Raw genomic sequence first — 17594 nt, 5'->3', positions numbered from 1 at the left:
ACCTCACTTTGAGTCACACAAGGCCTCAACCCACCCCTTCCCATTCTTCCTCCTCCCTAGATACCCATTTCAAATGCCAAAATTCTTCTAAACTCAAAACTCATTATTTCAACTCTATTTGTTTGTTTTTGCATCCCAACCAAAGTTTCCCCTCCCTTCTCTCCTCCCAGCCCCAACTCCATCCACTCCTCCTCCTCTGTTTCTCTTCAGAAAAAGGCAGGCCTCCTATAGCTATCAGCCAGCATAGTGCATCAAGTGGTAGTGACAATAGGCACCTCCTCTTCTATTAAGGTTGGACAAGGCAATCCCATGGGAGGATTGGGTGCCAAAAGTAGGCAACAGAGTCAGCCCCTGCTCCCACTGTTAGGAGTTCCATAAGAAAACCAAGCTACACAACTGTAACATATATGCAGAGGACCTAGGTCAGTCACATGCAGGCTCCCCGACCGTAGGTTCAATCTCTGTGATCCCCGATAAGCCCAGGTTAGTTGATTTTGTGGATTTTCTTGTGGTGTCCTTGACCCTCTGGCTCCTACAATCCTTTCTCTCCCTCTTCTGCAGTATCGCCTAAGCTCCACCTAATGTTTGGCTGTGGGTTTCTGCGTATGTTTCCATCCGTTGCTAGGTGAAGCCTCTCTGACGACAGTTGGGCTAGGCACCAATCTATGAGTATAGCAGATTATCGTTAGGAATCATGTTGATTGACTCTGTGTTGTTGTCAGTTGTAATTGGTTCTATCCTAGGTCTCTGCGGTATCCCTCCTCTGAGTTCTGGCCCTCAGGGGTGAGCTCCCTCTCATGGAGTGGGTCTCAAGCGAGGCCACTCATTGGTTGGTCACTCCCACAGTTTCTGCACCATCTTTACCCCAGCAGATCTTGTAGGCAGGGCAAATTGTAGGTCAAAGGATTTGTGGCTGGGTTGGTGTACCAGTCCTTCCCCTGCAAGTCTTTTCAGGCTACAGGAGATGGTCAGTTCAGGCTCTGTATCCAGCATTGCTAGGAGTCTTAGCTAGGGTCACCCTCATAGATTACGGGGAGTTTCCATTGCATAGGTTTCTAGCACATCCCAGAGATGCCCCAGATTCCAATCGTCTCTCCCAGTACTTTCTCCCTCCATCCTGCCCAACCTGGTCCTTCCTATTCCCACAGCCCCACATGCATCCACTGGTTATGTCTATTCTATTTCTTATTCACAGTGAGATTCATGCATTCCCTCCTTGATTCCTCCTTGTTACTTAGGTTCTCTGGGTCTTTGGATTGTAGCATGGTTGTCCTTTATAGCTAACATCCACTTATGAGTGAGAACATACCATGTTTGTCTTTCTGGGTCTGGGTTGCCTCACTCAGGCGATCTTTTCTAGTTCCACCCATTTGCCAGCAAATTTCATGTTGTCCTTGTTTCTGATAGCTGAGTAATACTGCATTGTGTAAGTGTACCACACTTCGAAAGTCCATTCTTCAGTTGAAGGACGTCTAAGTTGTTTCTGGTTTCTGGTTATTATGAATAAAACTGCTATGGACATAGTTAGACAAATGTCCTTGAGGTGTGGTGGGATGTCCTTTGGGTGTATGTCCAGGGGTCATATAGCTGGATCTTGAGGTAGATGGATTCCTAGTTTTCTGAGAAGCAATTATTTCCAAAGTGGCTGTATGAGTTTGCACTCCTACCAGCTGTCACTTGTGTTTTTGAACTTAACAGGTGTGAGATAGAATCTCAACGTTATTTTGATTTGCATTTCCCTGATGGCTAAGGATGCTGAACATTTCTTTAAGTGACTCTCAGCCATTTGAAATTTCTCCATTGAGAATTCTCTGTTTAGATCTGTACCCCGTTTTTAAAATGGATTATTTGGTTTTTTGATGTCTAGTCCCTTGAGTTCTTGATATATTTTGGCAGTCAGCCCTCTGTCAGATGTGGGGTTGGTGAAGATCTTTTTCCATTTTGTGGGCTGCTGTTTTGTCCTTTTGTCCTACAGAAGACTTTCAGTTTCATGAGTTTAGTTTCTTAGTGCCCGCTCCATTGGCGTTCTGTTCAGGAACTTGTCCCCTGTGCTAATGTGTTCAAAGTGATTTCTCATTTTTTTCTTCTGTCAGGTGCAGTGTATCTGGTTTTATAATGAGGTCTTTGATCCATTTGGATTTGAGTTTTGTGCAGGGTGATAGATATGGATCTATTGGCATTCTTCTGCATGCTGATATTGAGTTAGACCAGCACAATTTGTTGAAGATGCTTTATTTTTTTCCATATAATTTTGACTTCTTTGTCAAAAACCAAGTGTCCATAGGTGTGTGGATTTACTTCTAGGTCTTTAGTTTGATTCTATTGATCAGCCTGTCTGTTTTTATGCCAATACTGTGCAGTTTTTATTACTATTACACAACACTTTTTAGAGGCATTTTTTTATGGCGTCTCACCCTAGGAGTTAAGTTGTATCATAACCTTGTTGTCAATGGCTTTCTTTAGACTGAGCTAGGTGTTTCTATGCTCTTAGTGTCTTATTCAGATAATTAATAAAAGCACACAGAGTAAAATAGCAAGAGGTTTTATTTAAAGAGACAGTGCAAAGTATACTATAAGGAAACTAGTGTGTCCAGGAGCAGGGGTTATTGTCCCTGACTTCTTTTATGGGTCTAAGAGGAAGAGGAGGCCAATTAAAGAGGAGAAAGATGAAGACAAGGAAGAGTTGGTTTCTAAAGGTTGTAGTGTGTGGGTGGCTCTCTGTTTTGATTGACAGGTTTAGCTTCTGTAGGTCTTTATTATACATATCCTTTCCTACAGTGCATTTAGTTTTAATCATATGCACACCCAATTATACAGAGGAAGAAAACAATAAACAGGATTCCCCCCCCACACACCAGGTTTATTCAGAAGATACAGTTTGCTCTACTGTACATACATCCAAACTGGTTCATGCTAGATCATCCCCAGTCTCTAGTTCCCATTTGTCACATGTAGTTCCCTGGGTCACATGTGAAATGAAAGTAACTATGAAGGGAGAATCACCAAGAGTTTAGTTACCAAGGGAGGGGAGATGTCTTGTGTTGTTTGGAGTAATGTGCACGCAGTTTGATGCTGGGGTGAGGTCCCAGGCTGGGCAGTGCACTGTTTAAAAAGGGGGTGCAGGTACAGTTCAAGTCAAGTGGATCCCTGGGTTGCTGTTTCCCCTACACTTTCCTGCCTCAACCTTAGGTCACCTGTAGGTTTCAGAGTCCTCCTCAAATTGGAGCTTACTTAAATTAAAAATGATTTCCCTCTCAGAGGTAAGCTTTGTTTCACCTCACAGCACCAGCTTTGGTGTGTAAAGGTTCTGCCAGTTCTGGAAATGTCTCCCTGACCATGCTGTGTCATGGTGGATGGTGCTGTGGCAGGAATCCAGGAGGGAAAGGTCACATGATGAGACAGGAAGCTAGAGGAGGTGGAGGGCCGGCCGTTTAAAATAACTTTCTCTAGAGACTAACCTGGGGTTCCTTGATGATAACCTTAATTCCTTTAAGGATGGAGCCTCCAATGAGTACCACTAGGCCCCAGATTTGATTTAATTTTTTTAGGTTGTGTGTGTTTGTGCCTGTTATGTGTATCTGTGCACTATGGGCATGCAGTGCCCTTGGAGACTTGGGTTCCACTGGGATTGGAGTTACAGATGGTTGTCGGCTGCCATGTGGGTACCTGGAATTGAATCTGGGTCCTCTACAAGAGCACCAAGTGCTCTTAATCATTAAGTCATCTCTCCACCCCGTAGATCCCACCACTTAAGCATCTGACCCCTCTCAGTGCCACCTCACAGACAACCAAGCTTCTGACACACGAGTCATTGGGGCACAATGCTCAAATCGTGGCCAAACCACAGAACCATTCTATCCAAAGTTTCTTATCTCCTTTCTTCCTCTACTCTTTTTTTCCCCCTATGTTTTCTTCTGCTCCTCAGTTAGTGCTGAGGTCAAATGCCAGGTCATATTTGCATAAACTTAGAGGTGAACTCTCCTTTAAAACTTTCTGTGCTGGCGAGGATGCAGTTTAGCATCCGTTGGTGCTCACTATGGGCCTCAAAGTCTGGCTTCTCTTGCTGGCAACTCTCACTCTCTGGCTGGGGTTTCTCTAGCCAAAGTCACCTGAGTGATACCTTTGAGAGCCATGTTTGTTTATCCTAGATACCCAAGCCCGTCAGATGTATTGCCCAATGTGTGTGTGTGTGTGTGTGTGTGTGTGTGTGTGAGAGAGAGAGAGAGAGAGAGAGAGAGAGAGAGAGAGAGAGAGAGAGAGAGAACAGGGGCCTCCATCTCCACTATCATTAAAAGACTGACCTATTTTCTCTAACAATGTTTCTGTAGCAGTCCAGTCCTTTGTTTGCTTTGTCCAGGAGCCCTGCGGCTGGTCTCCAGTTGTCCTGGGCGTGCTTTAGCTGCCTGGAGGCGTCTTTGCCTGTCGGAACAAAGCTTTGGTGTGACTCTCCAGTGACATCTCACCCTTTTTTTCTTTCTAGAAAATTTTGAAGACTGTGGTTTCCTTTTTCAGGTTTCAACTTCTCTGCAGACATAAAGTCAACAGCGAACAATGGGAATTCTCTGAATGCATAGGCCCCAGCTGTTAATGGGTTCATTCTGGCCAGCTGGGAACCAGCTCCTGTCCCTGCCCTACCCCGGCGCAATCACCGGGCAAACAGCAGGCTCACACTCAAGCCCAGCATAGCCCACATTCACTACTAGGAACTAATCAGGGTAGACCGGACATTTGTTTGCGGAGAACCTTCTAAGTCTCAGCAAGTTGAATGCTTTGTTTGTTTGTAACATTTCATTACACTCAACAAAAACAGCCGCTCCATGCTCCTCCTGTATGCGGACCCCCAAGACTCCCCAAATGAACCTGGCCTCATTCAGCAGCTTCTTGCAGTGGTGCAGACCTGGTTTTTCCCCCCTTCAATGCCAGCATTATGCCCAGTATTATCTGTCCTAAATTTATAACAATTGCAAAGCTCATATAAAATATGTCCGTTTAGACTGAACAAAGAGAATGGCCTATATTGCTAAACAAATGTTGAGAAAACTTGCCTGGATCTCTGTCTCAGGAAAGACCAGATATGGTCATGTCCTCCCCATCATGGGGTCATCTCAGGAATAATGTTCCAAATGGCCAAGGGTCAATAACTTCAGGAGAGCCTAGGTCCTGGGGCCATTACTATCCAGCCCCAAACTAGATCTGCCATCAGCTACTCACAAGATACTGATAAAAGCCTTGAGGCTCGGTGTTCTCCTCCACAAGACGGAATTCATACTGGCAGCTCCTTTAAAGGGTGTGTGTTTGCACGTGTGTTTGTGTGTCTGCATGAATGCAGGTGTGCATGTACGTGTGTGTGTGTGTGTGTGTGTGTGTGCATATAGAGACCAGAAGTTGACACCAAGTGTCTTCCTCAATCACTCTCCATTTTGTCTAAGCAGGGTCTCTTGCTGAACCTGGAGTTCACCAGCTCAGCTAGTGGAGCTGGCTGGTTGGCACAGAGGCTCCCCTACAGGAGGGCCACCACCCTTGCTTGGCATTTATGTGGGTGCTTAGGATGCAAAGTCTGGCCGTCACCCCTGTGCAGCAAGAGCTTCATCCACTGAGTCATCTTTCCAGCCCTGATAAATACATAAAAAGCCACCATGGTAAAGCACATAGTATGGAATTGAACAGCTCTTCTAGTTAAAACAATTTTTTAAAAATTACTTATTTATTCTTATTTTTATGTGCATCGGTGTTTCGCTTGCAACTATGCCTGTGTCAGGTCCCCTGGAACTGAGTTACAGACAGCTGTGAACTCACATGTGGGTGCTGGGATTTGAACACATGTCCTCTGGAAGAGAAGCCAGTGCTCTTAACTGCTGAGCCATCTCTCCAGCCCCAAGCTTTTTTGCTTTTAGGCATGCAGCGTTTTACACAACTGAGGTTCAGTGCCACCAGCTCAGAAGCAAACATTAACAGCATTGGCCCGTCGGAACAGCCCACATTCAAACCACACCCTTAGCCCAAGAGACAAGAAGTGGAATCTCATTATGATTTGATTTGCATTTCTTTCATATACCTATGTTTCTGTGTATGTGTGGGTGAGTATTTGCTCCATGACGTGTGGAGGGCAGAGGTCAACTTTTTTTTTAAAGATTTATTTATTTATTATGTATACAACATTCCTTCCATGTTTGCTTGCATACCAGAAGAGGGCACCAGATCTCATTATAGATGGCTGTGAGCCACCATGTGGTTGCTGGGAATTGAACTCAGGAGCTCTGGAAGAGCAGTTAGTGCTCTTAACCAGAGGTCAACTTTTGAGAGTCAAGTTTTTCCTTTGTTGGCCCCTGTTGAGGTAAGGTCTGTCTTTCCTGTTTTTCTGCTGCTGTGCTGTATACTCCAGACTAGCTGGCCAATGAGGCTCTGGGAGATTCTCCTTTCTCCACTTCCCATCTAGTCCTAGGAGTGTTGGGATGCATGCTACCACCTCTAGCTTTTTTTTTTTTTTTTTTTTTGGTTTTTTCGAGACAGGGTTTCTCTGTGGCTTTGGAGCCTGTCCTGGAACTCACTCTGTAGACCAGGCTGGTCTCGAACTCACAGAGATCCGCCTGCCTCTGCCTCCCGAGTGCTGGGATTAAAGGCGGGCGCCACCATCGCCCGGCCACCTCTAGCTTTTTATGTAGGTCCCTGTGAACCAAACTCAGAATGTCAGGCTTGGGCTGGAGAGATGACTCAGCGGTTAAGAGTGCTGACTGCTCCTCCAGAGGGCCCAGGTTCAATTCTCAGCAACCACATGGTGGCTCTTGACCACCTACAGCGGAATCTGTTGCCCTTTTCTGTCTGATGCCTTCTTCTGGCATAAAGTTATTCATGCAGATAGAGCATTCATATATATATATATATATATATAAATTTGTAATTGTGTATTGAAGAAAACATTGTCAGGCTTCACCGACTGATTGCATGGTTTACCCACTAAGTCCTCTCTCGGCCCCTGGACTTGCATTTATTTCTCCAGTTACTAGCACTGACCATCTGTCTTTAAACGACTTGGTCACTTGTAGATCTTCTTTGGAGAAAGGCCTGTTCTCATCCTTTGCCTGTTGTCAACTGGGGTCTTGTCTTGTCTTGTCCTGGGATTGTTCTGATGATTAAACGAGGCAGTTCCTTAAATGTTCATAGCGTGACGTCCGGAGCACGGTGGCTACTGCTAGCCGGCAGTCAGCTCTAAAACTGCCTTGATGGGAAAAAAAAACACCACTTGACAGAAAACAGAAGGCAGAACTTTCCAGCAGGCTCCTGCTCCTGCTCGCGTCATAGGGACCACACACCACTCACTTGACATTTCCTGCTTCTCAAGGTTCTGGCTAGCACTACCTAGCTTGGCCTCTGCTGGGTCATACAGGGAAGTGTGGCGTGTCAGCTTAGGGTCTGATTTGCCAGAGTCGGAACAGATAGGAACTTTTGAAACATGGTTAAACTTTGTAAATAGTCTGAGAATGCTTCAGCCTGCTCCTCTGCCTAGCACAGTATATACAATACACTTGATTTTGTTTGAATAAGAAAAAAAAAAAACGAGAGTAAACTAAAGGACTCTAGAGTTGCTTATCCTGGGAGGCTCATGGTGACTCCCACATTATCTGGCCCTGGGAGACTGCTTGCCCAGGAAGGATTTTAACGGCTCCTTTTAGATGGGGGCTGTGTTGTCATCCTCACTTCCTGCTCCCTGAGGCTGCCCAAGCATCCCCGGCCTTACTGCTCTGGCCCACCTACCCGACTCATCTTCCTTTCCTTTTGCCTATGGGCTAGGCTGGGAGACTCCCCAACAAGCCTGCTTATCACCCCGGAAACACACTCAACATTCCCTTTCTCTAATACTTGATTCTTGAAATCAAATCAGTATCATTGCAGATTGGAAACAACACTGGCGAAGATTCAGGAAACGCTCCCCACAGTATCCAGCATTGATGTAAACTAGGAAGGAAACCGCGGAGTTCCATCTTTTTCATGACTGGTGGCCATTTGAGAATGCTCAGTCTTCACAGTCAAGAGTTATCCCTCTTTTCAGGTCTGGAATCCAAATGGGAAGGCTCCTTCCTGCTTTGGTCCACTTTCATATGCAGCTGTGTGATCCATTCTGCTCCAGATCCCTGGGTCCTAGATGCAGTCCTGTGTGTTGTTTGTCTGGTCCCGGAGTACCAGCAACCCCTGACATACCATATCTGTTCTCTGGGCGGACCTGGAAGGTCACGGAGAGATTCTGCTGTGACTTGACTCTAATCTTCTGCTGGAGTAGGAGAAGGGGCTGGGCTCTGGAATAGTCACAATCACCTTGCTGTCTTTGAGGAAAAGGAAGATTTCCGGTCTTGCCTAAGAGTGGGCCACCTGAAAAGGCCTGGCTCTTTGGAAGAATCAGGGACATTTGCCTAGATATTCTCTACCCAGTCAAAGGGCCCCATGGCTTCTCAGTTGAGAATGTGTGGAAATCCACTACCTAGGAATTAATTTTGGATTTGATTCTTTGCCAGTTCTGTTTTGCGGCAGAAAGACTCTGTGCTGTCCTGAAGGTGCAGCCTCTGTTGGTCACCTCAACAGAGCATGGGAGAGCAAAGTCCTTTCAAATAGTGGAGATGGTGCCCCCTGCTGGCAAACCGCCTAACCTCGCCGCAAGGAAGGCTACCCTTCTTGGGCCTTAAGTCTTTTTTTTTTTTTCTGGTTGCCGTGCCCTTTATTGATGAACGTGAGCAGCTTTTGGTAATTAATTCTACCATGGAGACAACAGCCATGGATGACATAACACACTGGGACATGTCTTGAGCTGGAGAACTTAACAGGAGGGCAGAGTTTGCACTACACCTCCCAGGTGCCAGCTTTCCTCCCTGGGCAGCGTTCATGAGAAGCAGTTACTTCATGAAACAGAAGGAAGCAGTGTGATAGAGCTCTTGAGGCTGTTGGGCGAGTATCCGTGGGGCAAAGGAACAACCACAGTAGTGGAGTTAAGGCAAATATTTTCTCTTGCTACAGAGTCTCCATAGTTCTTAATGTATTCCAACATGATTATACATGCTTTCAATTTAAAATGAAAATACAAACGAGTTTACAAATTACTACTGGACACTTGAAAATAAACTCTATGTCACTTTTCTTTTTGGCAGCACCAGCCTGAACTTTGCAATATTTCAGAAACTTCAGGTACATTACAGTCTTCTGAGAAAGGCCCAGTACTTCAGAATTCCCGGGGCGGCCAGAATACTTTCGGCTTCTTCCGCATCTCGCAAAGGGTTCTCTCCATATTCTTCTTTCAGCCACTGGCGATACTGGTTCACTTCATATTTCTCAAACTCCTGCAGCTGCCTTTGGAAGCCCAGGTTAGGGTTGGCACAGGACCTCCCAGCTCGAACAGTGTGCAAGGCATCTTCCCAACCAAAGTCAGTGAGTGACTGTCATGATGTACGCGATCACCAGTGTCCACACTCCTGGAGACTCCAGCCAAGCAGTGCACAAGACAGCCCTCACCCTGGAGTCGGCACTCATGAATGAACTTGATACTTTCTTTAAAATGTCTTGTCAGGTTTTGAGATGGTGAGTCTGCTGCTGGTATGCACAGGTATTTAACTCCCTCCATCATGGGCCTGGCACTGTTGTGCACAGAAAGAATGTGTGTCACCTTGTTCCTGCTCAATTGGTCTGCATCTCTTGCATCTTTGAAGTTGCCAATGAACAGGCCAGGCAGGATCTGGCTCATCCCACTCCCCATGGGCCTTAAATCTTAACAGTCAGTTGTCCCTTTCTGAACCCTTGGTGGTGATTTAGCTCTCAAGCCTCATTTTAGAGTCTGCTTCCTGAGGAGAAACTTCTGGAAACTAAGCTTTCATTCCACCAATTTTTTTTTTTTTAAATATAGGCTCCCTGGGGCTGTGGGACTGAGAAAAACAGCTTTGGTCAGGACTCCCCAGAGAGGAGAATACAGGCCAACACTACTGACAGCCGTGGAAGCAAGGGCTGTGATCTGAGGGGGTATCTGGTAACATGCCATAGGATCTGCCAGGCCTCTGTTCAGGACTTCCTCCCTCACTCCCTCCATCCATCCAGCCGATTATGTCTAGGGTGTCCTGAGTAGACATCCAGGGTCTCAGTTGCCTCCTGGGAGCTACATTCTGGCCAGAAGAGGCAGTGTAGACCCTGAGAGAGCCAACACAGCAACGAAGTGTCTGCTCAAGGCTGTCTATGTGGGGCCACGAGGTCAGCAGGGCCGAATCACAGGCGTGTGGGAATGGCAGGTAGGGCTATCCAGGCAAGAGAACTCCCTGTGGGCCTGGTAGCGGAGGTTCAGATAAGTCTGTGGAGGACATGGGAAGATAGGAAGGCCAAGGGCTCCCCATTGTGTCAGAGGCTCCCCAAGTCTTGGCATTAGCCTGAGGTGCGTCTTCTGATTCTTGCCTGCCAAGGCTTCTCTCTCCGGCAGACTTCTCCAAGCGTCTGTGCCCTGCCTGACCTGTGGGCCCTGTCCGCACTTTTTTTTTCTGAAAGGGCAAAAAGTGCTTTGACTAGAGACCAGTCAGCTAGACTTTTACGGTGTTTGTTTAGGACTTAAGCACAAGGAGATTTTTTCCTTTTACCCATTATTTGAGAAATAGGATACATGCCTTTGTTCCTCCCTCCAGCAAAGTGCTGTTATCTGACACTATCTAGAATTACCCGGAAGAGAGTGTCAGTTTGGGATTGTCTAAATTAGATTGTCCTTGGGCCTGTCTGTGGAGGAATTATCTTGATTCTGTTAATTGACATAGGAAGACCCAGCCCACTGTGTGTGTGTGTGGGGGGGGCACAAGAGGGGGCGCTGAAGTGAATGAGGGTGGAGAAATGAGTTGCGCAGGCGCCTGTGTCTACTAATCATTGCTCTTTGCACTTGATTGTGAACGAGTTGTAACCAGTTCTCTCATGCTCCTGTCCCTGTGACAGCCCTGCCATGGGAGACTGGAACCTGGAACCATGAGCCAAATAAACCCTTTCTTCCTCGTGTTGCTTCCGTCAGCATAGTTTATCACAGCAATGGGAAAGAAACCAAGGCACGTGCTCTGCATGTGTCTAAGCTACTCCTTCAGATCCCCAGGCCCAGGGCCTCTCTCTCTCTCTCTCTCTCTCTCTCTCTCTCTCTCTCTCTCTCTCTGTCTCTTTCTGTCTCTCTTCTCTTGAGACAGGGTTTCCCTGTGAAACAATCCTGGCTGTCCCAGAACTCACTCTGTACACCAGGCTGGCCTCGAACTCACAGAGACCCATCCACCTGCCTCTGCCTCCCGAGTGCTGCAATTAGTCATGTGCCACCACCGCCCAGCCCAGGGCTTCTCACAGGAAAGACTCAGGTCGAGCTGCTGGGCCCTGATCCTGCCTCGGGGAGGGGTTCTTTCAGGTTTCCACACAGGGTGAGATTGCAGGGTTCTCCCGAGCTTCTTAAGTACAAATCCTTCATGAGCTGCTAAGGCGACTAGGGACTTGGAAGACTAGATTTGTCTGTCACTGCACAGCTGTCTCCCTAATTCCAGGCTCTCTCTCTAGTTCGGGGTAAACTTCAGTTCCAGATGTGATCGATAGAGAAGACAGTCACCCAAAAATGAGAAATCAGAGGGTGTATGGATGTGTTTCCCACAAAGGCGTCCCAATTTTTTCCCAATGCTAAAGGTTTCAAACTTTAAAAAATTGATAGTTACTATTTATTGAGGAATAGATGTAGATAATAATGAAGTATAAAAAATTAAAACAACTATCCTACAAATCACAACATCTGGAAATAATCTCCGAGAAACCGGAACTACTGGAGTTTTTCATAGTCACACACATACACACATGCACACACGCATGCACACACACACATACACACATGCACGCATGCATGCATGTACATCATTACTGCCACATTATATAAGGACCATTGTTAACACTCCCTTTTTATTAAAACCATAGTAGACTTTTAAATTATAGTCAGATTATTAAGAACCCTTTGGAAGAACGTCTCTAATCATAATCTAGTCACTATTCAACAAGGAGCCTGTGAGGGTTAATGCTATCACTGCCTTGGTTAGCTCTGTGGGGTTGTATTGTTTGTTATTGTCAACTTGACACAAGCTAGAGTCATCTAGGAAGAGGAAACCTTAGCTGAGAAAACATCTCCATCAGGCTGGCCTGTAGGCAAGTCTGTGGGGGGCAAGATCTTGCTTAACCATTGATATGAAAGTGCCACCCCTGGGCAGGTAGTATACAGAAGAAAGAAAGGTAACTGAGCCAGCCACAGGGAGCAGGCGGTAAGCAGTGCTCCTCCATGGCTTTGCTTCAGGTCCTTCCTCAGGTTCTCGCCTTGGGCTCCTGCCATGACTTTCTTCAATGATGGACTTCCTCCCCAAGTTGCTTTTGGTCATGGCCTTTATCACAGCAGTAGAAAGCTAGCTAGGACAAGCTCTAAATCTACTTAGGAGACAAAATTGTGAGCACGTCCATTGGGGAGTTTCTAGATTAGGTGTCCCAAATGTGGGCAGCATCCTCCCACGGCCTAAGGTCCTGGGCTGAACAGAAAGGAAGATGGCAGCGAAGGTGCAGCATGCATTTCTCCCTGCATCCTGACTGTGGACACAGTGCGACCAGTTGCCTCTGGCTCCACGCCATCCTTGCCACAAGGGACTGGACCCTGCAAAAGTGAGCCAGTATAAACTCTTGCTTATGTTGCTTTTGACAGATGTTTTATGGCAGCAATGAAGGAAGCCAAAGTGCCTGTGTGTCTGAAGTGTTGAAGGTAGAAGGGACTGAGGACCTAACAAGGCAATTGGGCCTCTGCATCTACGCAATTTACTTTTTAGGGGACACTGGGGAAGACAAAAAGCAAGGGTCATGAGTACTGTCTTACATTATTTCAATAAAACAAATACTTTGATGAAAATGATATAAGATAACAGGCTGGAGAGTTCAAGTATGGTCTACTTTTAAACAATATTTATTATTATTATTATTTGTTTTTTTGAGACAAGGTTTCTCTGTAGCTTTGGAGACTTTCCTGGAACTCACTCTGTAGACCAGGCTGACCTTGAATTCACAGAAATCCACCTGTCTCTGTCTCTCAAGTGCTGGGATTAAAGGTGTGCACCACTACCGCCTGGTCTATTATTATTTTTTAAAAGATATTTATTTATTATGTATGCAACATTCTGCCTCCATGCATGCCTGCACGCTAGAAGAGGGCTCCAGATCTCATTATAGATGGCTGTGAGCCACCATGTGGTTTCTGGGAATTGAACTCAAGACCTCTGGAAGAGCAACCAGTGCTCTTAACCTCTAAGCCATCTCTCCAGCCCTTATTTTTATTATTTTTAACTACAGTGGATGTGTGTGTCTTCAGGTGTGTGTGTACACATGAGTTCAGGTACTTGTGGAGGTCAGAGGTGTTTAATCCCCCAGATTTGGAATTACAGACTATTATGAGCTACCTAACATAGGTGCTGGGAACTAAACTGAGGTCCTCTGGAAATACAACCAATTATCTTAACCCCGAGCCATCTCTCCAGTTCAAACATGATCTACTTTTGATGCTCAAAAGATGGGCAAGGATGCATCCATATGAAGATCAGGAATACAGAAAGTCTGGGCTCTTGCTGGCCAAGGCTGACTCATGACCCAAGAGTCCAGTGGAGGTAGGATCACAGTCTGGGTTGCTATGCCAACAGACCTATGTCTCCCAGGCTGCACATAGAGTTTGTTTACTTCTGCTGATCAGCCCATGAGCTGTTTGTTTGCCATCCATCTCCTCCTCTGACTTCCACAATGAACATGTGAACAGAGACAGCCATTGTGGCCTCGGAACATGATCCGGAAAATGGAAAGAGTGATCCCTCCACTGGCAGGTTTGGGCAGGTCTCAGAGGCCAAGTGTGCATGGGCCCGGGCACACAGCAAGGGCCAAATAAACAGCGAACATTTATTATGCCGTATTCATTCATGTGTGATGCATGCCACAATATTTGCTGAGTTCCCAAATGCATGGACAGTGTGTCCTGTCCTAAGATCTGAGTTCCTTAAGGGCTGGGCCAGGTTCCTGGCAAAGTCTCACTCTGCGTCCTGGGGCAGGTAGGCTTGGCTTCGCTGAACATGCTGCTCTTCCATTGTCAATAGCCAGTGAGCCCCACGGGCTAGCTGTAGACCAAAGACCATGGGCCACACAGAACCTATTTGGGCGCGCTAGCCTAAAGAGGTTGGGACAGCCTGCACCATGTGTTTGGGGGCTCAGTTTTGTAAGCTAGACATCTAAAGTTAAAATGTTGATGGGGTTGGTTTTGTTCCGAGGAGTTTCTCCTTGGTTTGTATATGTTTGCCTTATTCTTGTGACCTTACGTGATCATCACTCTGTGAGTGTGTCTGTCTGTCTGTCTGTCTGTCTGTCTGTCTGTCTGTCTGTGTCTTAACCTCTTCTTAAGAGCACACCAGTCAGATTGGATTTGAATTCAGGTTCACTCTAGTGACCATTTAGTTATAAATCAACTCATTAAAGTTCCTGTTTCCAAACTGAGTCATCTTCCAAGGTACTGGGGACTTGAGCATGGGACTTTAGAAGGATGCAATTCAGCCCATAAGACAAAGGTTTGGTTGTGACAGAAAGCAACTGGGGATTATGCCATTAAAAAGGAACGACGAGAGGCTGGAAAGAGGGGTCAGAGGTTAAACAGCACTGGTTACTCTTCCAGGGGACCCAATTTTAATTCCTGGCCTCCACATGGTGGATCACAACTGTCTGTAAATCCAGTTCCAGGGGACCCCAAGCTCTCTCTGACCTCCGTGGGCACTGCACACACATGGTGCATAGACATACATGCAAACATTCAAATACACAAAGTAAAAATAAATAAATCTTTTGAAAAGGGGGATGACGAACAAACTCTTCTACAGAGCCAGACACCCCTAGGGAGTGCTGGTGAGGAGGAGCCGAGCAAAGAAGAAGCTGTTGGTGGGAATGTGAAGTAGCAAGGCCATTGTAGAAAGCAGTGTGCCCTTGAAAATCTGGAAAGAGAACCACCCCGTCTGACCTAGCTGTCCCATTTTGGGTGTACATTTAAAGCAAGGGAAATCCGTGTCTTATAGAACTACCTGCATCCCCAAGTATATTGCAGCATTGTTCAAGATATGGAATCAGGGCTGGGCATTCAGCTTGATTGCTGACCTCGTATGCACAAATCCAGATCCCCGGTACACATAAACACCAGGAGTGGAGGCGCACACTGGTAATCCAGTGCTTGGGAGGTGGGGGCAGAAGATCAGGAGTTTCAGGTCATTCTCAGCTCCATAGTGATTTTGAGGACAGCCGGAGGAACATGAGAGCCTGTCTAACAAAAACAAAAACTAAACTAAACTAAACTGGAAAATCCATGGGCTTCAGAGATGGCTCAGGAATTAAGAGTACTTACTGCACTTTAGAGAACCCAAGTTTGGTTCCCAGGACCCATATTAAGTGGCCCACAACCACCTGGATTCCAGCTCCAGGGAGACTGATGGCCTCTCTCAGCCTCTGTAGGCTCCTGTATACACAAGTCCCAAATACACACAGAGGCATAAATCAATAATAAGTGAAAACAATGCATAATCATCCGAGGTTCGCTTCTGTTGCTGTGACAAATACACAAATCCAGTGCAGCTTTGGGATAGGAAGGTTTTACTTGGCTCATGATTCTGGATCACAGTCCAACATCAAGGGAAGTTGAGGCAGGAGCCTGAAGGCAGGCCTGGCTGCTATCCAGTAAAGTATTCCCTCTAATCAGGGAAGTCAGAGCCAAGGAAATGTGGCAGGAATTACAAAAGATATTGCTGGCAGGCAGGCCATGATCAACCTTTTCTTTCTTTCCCCGGTTTTATATATATGTATGTCTCTCTATGTAGTCCTGGATGTCCTGGAGCTCGCCATATAACCAGGGAGCCTTGAACTCACAGGAATCCTCCTGCTTCTGCCTCCCTCCCAAGTACTGGGATCAAAGGTGTGAGAAACCACATCTGGCTCAGCCAGCTTTCTTATACAGCCTAGGACAGTTTTGCCTACACTGGGTTGGTCTATACTGCATCAATCAATCATCAAGAGAATTCCACATAGACCCACAGGCCAATCTGATCTAGGGAGTTCCTCAATTGAGGTTCCCTTTGTAATTATTGTAGGTTGTATCAACTTTACAATTAAAGCTAACTAGGATATTAATCAACCTAAGTAGCTATTGATAGATGAATGGATAAGCCAGATATAATATACACAGAGGAATATTCTGCCATAAAACCAGGAAACCAGCAATGAGTATAAGCCTAGAGGGCATTATGTTAAGTAAAATAAGCCAGGCACAGAGGACAAATGCCACATGCTCTCACTCACATGTAGAATTTAAAGTTGAACTCAGAGAATGAGAGAGAGTGAAGGGGTACTGGTAGCGGCTGTATGAGTTGGCTGACTTTCAGCTGCACAGGGTGAAACGACACTTCATGTTCATAGTATAGTGGCTATGGATCATAACAACACATTGCTTACCCAATTCCTGCTGAGAGAATAGATTTTAAATAGTCTCATTATAAAATGAAACACATGGGAGGCAATGGCACAATAATAACCTAAATTTAAACGTTTTACCATATATACAAATATCAAAATATCATATTGTATGCTACAAAGTTATATGACTTATGTTTGTGAATTATACCCTAGTAAAGGAAAGAAATATAAACGCATGGGCTGGAGAGATGGCTCAGCGGTTAAGAGCATTGCCTGCTCTTCCAAAGGTCCTGAGTTCAATTCCCAGCAACCACATGGTGGTTCACAACCATCTGTAATGAGGTCTGGTGCCCTCTTCTGACCTGCAGACATACATGTACACAGAATATTATATACATAATAAATAAATATTTTAAAAAAAGAAAAAAAAGAAATATAAACGCATAAATGACAAAGACTAAAGCAAATATACAAACTCTACCTTGCTTTGAGAGGGAGGTGGATGGCCGGAGCGTAAGTAGGGGCTTCCTGACTCACCTGCAAAGCCTTCCTAGTCCTCTTGTTCTGCAGTGCTGGCCGTGGAACCTGGAGCCTCACACATGCTAGGATTTACCGCTGAGCTGCCTCCATCCCTACACATCAGTTTCCCTAGGGAGGCTGGGAGCTTGCTCCTACCTGGCTCCTCGTCAGAAGTGGGCAGGGCTTGTGATACCCCCAGATTCGCTTTCCTAGTGGGGCTTTTGACCCTAACTCTGTGTGCCCACAAAGGAGAGCTTTCCCGCTCCCTGAAGAGAAGCTGTGGTCAGCAGAGCTTAAAGATGTCGGGAAACTGGGATGATTATTAGCTCAGAGGCCTTTGGGCGTGATGGGACCCAGACCCCAACCCTGTCAAAGTCCTGAAAACCTCCAGACAATGCCTCTCCCCGGTTCCCTCCCTCACTGTGCCTCTGTCCAGCTTCCACCAGACTGACAGGAGGCTCAGCAATGGAGGTGCCAGCATCCGGGGCTGGATGTTAGTAGTGGGTTCCTTGCTTTGTACTCCTGACTGAAGGAGTGGAGAGAGCAATGACAGGAGAGGCTTACCTCCCGTGGGAGGTGCCTGCTGCTGCCATGTG

General features: G+C 46.2%; 1 pseudogene; it reads right to left on the bottom strand.

Annotated features, from left to right (window-relative positions):
- Window positions 1-8678: 8678 nt before the first annotated feature.
- On the bottom strand, window positions 8679-9736 carry LOC142836779 (dual specificity protein phosphatase 22 pseudogene; annotated as a pseudogene).
- Window positions 9737-17594: the final 7858 nt, after the last annotated feature.

This window comes from Microtus pennsylvanicus, chromosome 17 (genome assembly GCF_037038515.1).
Source record: "Microtus pennsylvanicus isolate mMicPen1 chromosome 17, mMicPen1.hap1, whole genome shotgun sequence".
Taxonomy (NCBI): Eukaryota; Metazoa; Chordata; class Mammalia; order Rodentia; family Cricetidae; genus Microtus; species Microtus pennsylvanicus.
This window is presented reverse-complemented; position numbering and strand designations above follow the sequence as displayed.